This window comes from Periplaneta americana, chromosome 17 (genome assembly GCF_040183065.1).
Source record: "Periplaneta americana isolate PAMFEO1 chromosome 17, P.americana_PAMFEO1_priV1, whole genome shotgun sequence".
NCBI lineage: Eukaryota > Metazoa > Arthropoda > Insecta > Blattodea > Blattidae > Periplaneta > Periplaneta americana.
In genome coordinates this window covers 93,908,742-93,915,700 of record NC_091133.1, presented here as the reverse complement: position 1 = coordinate 93,915,700, position 6,959 = coordinate 93,908,742, and positions in this window count along the sequence as shown.

Below are 6,959 nucleotides of genomic sequence, written 5' to 3'. Positions count from 1 at the left end.
ATGTTCGATACCACAACATTATGCAATCGCATTTAGATACATTAGGCACACCATACTCACGTCGAAATTCCCTTTGAACTCTTTTATAGCTCGACCAACTACAAAAAGACCTTCGACTTTTCCAATACTCACGTGGCCGTGGAGGGAGAGACATCAACACTATACGAGCAGCTCGCTAGGCCGGGTTACACTAGTCGGACTCCAACTGTGGTAGACAATGACACTGCCCCTTCCTTCAAAACGTTTTTTATCAAGCTGGCCGAAACTCCCGTAGCTTCCTTATGATGTGACAACATTATATTTCAACTTATTTTTTTTTCTCTCTTTTAAGGGGTTAGATACATCTTACAGCAGTAAAATGTTGGCAATATTCAACATTTTTTTTTTTCGTCCATTACTGTATCGTGTACAATAATGAAAATTGGTATGTGTAAAACACTGTCCTTCTGGTATATGAAAAAAAAAATATTTTTTGCGACTTAAAAAAATTATTTACATTTTTTTTTTTTTCAAAATTAATTTCACTGTGCAGTGATGAAGCATTTCCCACATAACTAAAAAACTATCTAACATTCTGTGATGAAATTGTGTATTTATGTATGTTATATCTACAATATGATACAAAATCACTTCTCTACCTTTGATAGATTGTCTGATAAAAAATAAATTCATTTTAAAAAATGGTCAAGTATTAGTACTTTCTTATAAAACAAAATAAAAAAAAATATTATTTATTAAGGAATATAGTTGAAAGAGTATGATATTGTAAACATGAGTTTCAGTAATAAAATAAAAGAGAGAGAACATGAAAAAGTTAACAAGTGTATGAATTATGAGGGAAACGCTTCATCACTGCACAGTGAACTACCACCATTTTGAATTTGTAAAAAAAATATATTTTTTTAACCGTAAAAATATTTTTTTTAATATAGCAGAAGGGCAATGTTTTACACATACTAATTTTCATTATTGTAAAGATACAGTAATGGAGGAAAAAATGTTGAATATTTCCAAAAATTTTACTGCTGTAAGGTATGCCTAATTTCTTAAATACTTCGCAATGTTATAAATAATTTTACGCGCGTCACTTTTCAAAAGCCTGTCGCACACATATTTGGTTTCCCTTCCATTATTATAAATTAAAATCTGTTTTAACTATACACAATACGTCGAAATGGAATATTAATAATTGATTGAAAAGTGAAAGATTGGATGCGGGCATGGGTGCTGTTTCGAATAGTTTAGAACGTATTCGCTGCGAGACGTCGATCAGGGAGCGCATCTACAACACAACAGTTCCCCCCACTATGACGACCTGCGCACGAACACTGGTTTGTGGCGCAGGTTTTAATGTCAGTGGTCGGGCTATAACACTCTCAAATTTAGCATAGCAAAGAACACACTATATCCGCTGTTGATTTGTAGTAGCCATTTAATCATCTATGATTTTCATTTATCCTTTGATTGTCATATATGGAAACTCCAATCTTTTAATCATAATATAACCAGCAAGAAATTTTTCCTACTATATAATAGCTTTATAATAATAAATTAATATTATCCATACCAAACGGATCAGACTATATTATTCTGTAAATTTCGTACGTTCGTATATGTGACGAAATGTAAACTAAATTCATGTTTTACACATAGACTATGTACGTATGTTCCTAGCATGATTTTCGCACATTTCTCGTGTTTGCAAACTGATAATTCGCGAGGAGCACCCACTGCCCCTAGAAATTTAATTCACTCTTTAACATAGCCTACTGTATCGATAAATGGCCTGCGTGACTGCGAGAATAATGCACTCCAACAGCAATAACAGCGATGTTTCATTAGCAAAATTAAATTAAACAATTTACACAGATTAAAAGCGACGGGGCGATGTGATTGGATCTGAAGGCTTGTTTGAAAACTGCATCACAATTTTGGATGAGACTCTGACAACAAATCGACGTATCATGATTATGAAATTTCAGGAGAGGTATGCGTTAAGTGGAATTACGCATCTATTCGCTTTTGAGAGGAAATATAAAACGTCAGGAAAATTTAATTTTAATCTGCACACACTTGTTACAACAAACCATACAGTATCCTAGGGCAGGAATTTTTATTCGCTGCAAACTTTCTCTTTAATCTGTATAAAGAAGAGCAAAAAATTCCAGTCAGAGCTGTAATGTAACTGCGTAATCACGGATGAGTCGTACCCTCAGGTCTGGGAACGTCCCGCAGCTCTGTTATACAAAACATTGAGTGAAAACTGGAGAAAGAGAGAGAGATTTAAAATATCATGATTATTTACAATGACGAACGACCATATCAAAATACGTTGAAGTCAATAGTAAGCAAAATTTTACGAAGATAGCAACTTAACAAGAATATTCGTTATGCAATTGAACATATTGCTCGCGCTGTAACAGAATAGGTACACTACAACAAACCTTAAAATAAAGAGTCGATACTGGGAAGAAACACATACAGTAAAATCGTATGTAATAGTTAAGGAGAGGCACAAAATGAAAAAAAAAATGACATTTTTGCTTTTTACACTTTATGAATGTATGGTTCATTCTGTTTAATTTAGTGTTCGGTTTTTTTTAAATATTCGAGTACTTACTAATTTAAATATATTTTTAAAAATATTAGGGTCTTACTAATAAAAACTGTATAATACAGACATTTAACTGTTTTATACTTATACAATGAGTAGCTCGTTTATACGTCGTGCGTAAATTCTTTACTAATAATTACTACATATGTCGTGTATAACAGTACTGGGTGTTCAGTTCAAAGTGTGTCTTGGCTCGCTGTATGCCGTCATGTGGCTAGCCGATGAGCCTAGAAAATTCAATTTTCCTACATTTCCGCAGAGGCGTATTACCTATGTGCCAGAGAAGTTGCCTACCAAGTACGGCGTTCATTCTGAAGAGTACTTACCGATAGGCTACGTACGGTAACGCCTGCAGTGGCAGGAATGTGAACTGTTTGGAAACACGTACTGAGGTGAGCTTTTTTCTTACTATCGGGATATGGGGAAAGGGTTAAGACAGTTACTTACGTACAGTATTTGTTGACATTAACTTCGACGGTCAACATGGACACGGAGCATTTGATTTGTATTATGGAATGTTGCCGTACGCAACCGATGATAACAAATACCCTGCGTACGACTTGTCCACGCAAAACACAGTTCGAAAGAGGTTATGGTAGCACACATACTGTACAGACCGCCATCTGTTGCTACGACGTTCAAGTTATACCGTACACGTTCTCAAGTTCAGATTGAACGCCTTGATTAATAGGGAACTTCTCTGACATAAAAGCTGAAACTCGCTTCAAATCGCTGACTCAAAACAGTGACGTCATGATACACTTTGAAATGAACACCCAGTATAACTGTTACACAACTACGTCATAGTTTCGTCATTACTTCGTTACGAAAGGTAATAGAATATCTGAGGTTCTCTATTGCATCCAGTAGAGCGCTCTAGTATAGCGTGTTAAGTATCGATAGTACAACTGGCTCTAATCGATGACCACACAAAGAGTACAAGTTACAGCAATATTATTTTGTGCTCTTTGGTATGTTCTTCTGTGGTTACAAGGCAACCATGAACATAAAATGACAGTCGATACGAACAGCTTTAGCATGCCTAGCCGCGAAACCAGGTGGCCCGGGTTCGATTCCCGGTCGGGGCAAGTTACCTGGTTGAGGTTTTTTCCGGGGTTTTCCCTCAACCTAATAGGAGCAAATGCTGGGTAACTTTCGATGTTGGACCCCGGACTCATTTCACCGCCATTATCACCTTCATCTCATTCAGACGCTAAATAACCTGAGCTGTTGATAAAGCGTCGTAAAATAACCTACTAAAATAATAAAAAAAGATACGAACAGCTGTTAGAGGGGTGGCCATTTTTTCTCTATATACAACGCTTAAACAAGGGTTTCCTGTATATAACTACTGCAAAGTAATTCTCATTGTATAGTTACAGCCTGTTTATACATCCATCGCTTATGCATGCTTTATTAGTAAAGTTTTCTGTCTCAACTCTGCATAAGTCTCGTATAAAAACTATACACGATTTATTAGTAAGACAGTTAGTGTATTTATGTTTTAGAGAAAAAAATTTACCACTTTTCACAAAAAAAATTATCTCAGGAACTAATTGTCTTAGAAGGCTATACCGAGCGAGTTGGCTGATACATATCTAATTGACCTCGCATTCGGGAGGTCCGTGGTTCGATCCCCGGACCGACCAACCTGACTATGGCTTTTCCATGGTTTTCAACAGTTACTTAGGCAAATGCCGGCTTGGAATTTTCATTGTCATTGTCCATTTTCCCTTCCCCTCCCTTGTATAAAAAGAATTTAGATTTCCATACCATATCATTCATCTTTCTCATCTCATTCAATAGCCATATTAAGGTCAAGACGCATGCCTTCATCCGCTTTCGGGAGGGGGCGTCCTCTCTACAACCGTTCCTGAGTTCCCAACCTTCCGCACTATCTCTGCCAGGATTCATTCCTTAAGAGCACTTCCAAGGACGCTTCGACACCTAGGAAGGGCCGTTGGAACGAATCATGTGCTGCTTGGTCACCTTGGCAGTATGAACTTAGAGCGGGGAAGGGTAGGATGCCCCCATTGGGTGAGCGGATGAGGGGGTCACATGCGGCCGGTGGGCTGGTATACCATAATCCTCATTTATCCCACACACTTCGGGGTACACAATAGGCCTCAGTATGGCCGACATACCACCGTAACCTAACCTAGAAGGCTATGATTTGGCTTGTTTTGTAGTAAAATGAATGCTTCATAAAGACTTTGTTTCAAGATCTTGACCATTCCGAGTTACTAAAAAAATGTTTGAGAGGAAAAACTCAGAATGCTAATGAATCGTTCAATAACGTTGTTTGGTACCGAATTCCAAAAAAAGTGTTTGTTGGTACGTCAACGTTGAAACTTGGTCTACTAGATGCTGCAATCACATTTAATGAAGGATACACTACAAGAATATAGATTTTGAAGGATCTAGATGTTCAAATAGGATATAATACCTCGAAAAACATGGCGGACTTGGACACATTGCCAATGAGATAGCAGTAACAAACACAACCTAAGAGGCAAGATCCAAGAGAAGGCGAGCAGTATTAGGTGAGCAGGATAGAGAAGGAGTTAAGAGCTACCAATCAAGAGGGTTTTAAAATAGTTTTTCTGTAGTAGTTGAGTTTTATGAAAATTTTTACTTTAAATGTGATTTACTTAAAACTATGTTCAACATAAATGATCCGTTTTCTCACAAACTATTAGGTCTATCTGCATGACTAACACACAAGAGAAAAAAAGAAAGAGAAAAAGAAAAAAAAACACATCTATATTTATAATTTGACCTGGTAATGGAAATTACGGGAAAACGGCTGAACGGATTTTAATGAGTGACCCCTCATTTTCATGCCTGGCATCCAAAGTTTTTCGGAAAAGTAGTAGTTTTCAGTGAAATGTCAATTTTCCTACATAATTTTCCTATTTTCCAGTTGTCAGTTTTGTGAACTAATTTTACTGAATCACTGCCGACTTGATTGAATTTCAGAAGAAAACACACACTACAATAAACAATAGGCTATTACACGAAGGCCATGACCTGCAGGATTGCCGACATATTTAGAGCTCAATTCAATTTGTTATTAAAAACTGATTCTGCAGTGTATAATTTTCGTATTCATTTCTACGAAACTTGAGGTGGTTTGATGACATTATTACCATTAGAAATTAAATATTATTATAGTTAATATCATGATGCGTCTATTCTTCATTAATTGTACATAATATTGATGCTATATTGATGACATGAAAGTGAAACGTTTTGAGGTTATGTAAGTAAATGTAGAGAATATCTTAATTTAGGTCTTCATTTCTATAATTTACTGAGTGGCTGCTATATATAACTACGAAACTTAAGTAAGATAATAATATTGTTATTAAAAATCAAATTTTTTATACATATTAAACCAGTGGGGTTGGGTCTTTTTCATATACGTACTTAATGGCGGTGTAGTGTAGATATTGATATGTGTCATTGTCTTCAGTATTGGCTCGAGAGAGCGCAAAAATTACAGTTCCTAAGGAAAGATAAAAAGGTATTACTTACTGATAAAATAAGAGGCCTAGAAAATTTTTTAGTCTCCAGATCATTTCAGCAAGATCTCTTAGCAGGATAAAATGATTTTACGCTCTACATTTCAAGTTCTACATGCAGCAGCTATACGAAAATACTATTGTTCGAAAGCATAGCAAACCTGGCATTTTTTTAACTTTTGCCTACAATCCACAATGACCTGAAATAGCTACTGCTATCGTCCTGACATTGATACTTGGGTTTTCGCGTTGAAACTCAAAACCTGAAGTAGGATAGGTTCAAGAAAAAGTATTTGGCCAAAAAAATCCATTCAGAGGGAGTATGTTTCATTATTATGGAAGCAAATAACTATCAAGAAGACAAGTATTCTGCATTGAAAATAAATCTGAAATTTTTTTTATTTGAACGTCTAACGAACATAGTTTGCAGCAGCATTTGCTGCACAAGCCACTAGTTTAATATAAATTGACAATCACACAGAAACCAGTGACATTTAATAAAAACATGAATATAGATGATAGAAATAAAGAGTTTAAAAATACACACATTTGTTAATATTATAGTATAATATTATATATATTAGATATATTATATCGTGAATAACTTTATAAATTTCTTGTTTAAAAGGTTCCATTTGAAAATATTTGAAACTTGGAAAATGATTTATATTTTATGATAAAGTCTTCGGCCGAAACTAGCACCATGTTTAAGCACAGCATTTGTATGACATTTAGGCTCAATCAATGGGAAAATAGACTCTTATCTTCTAGTATGATATTCATGTCGATTAGATTTATGTTTTATTTGATTTCTATGTTAA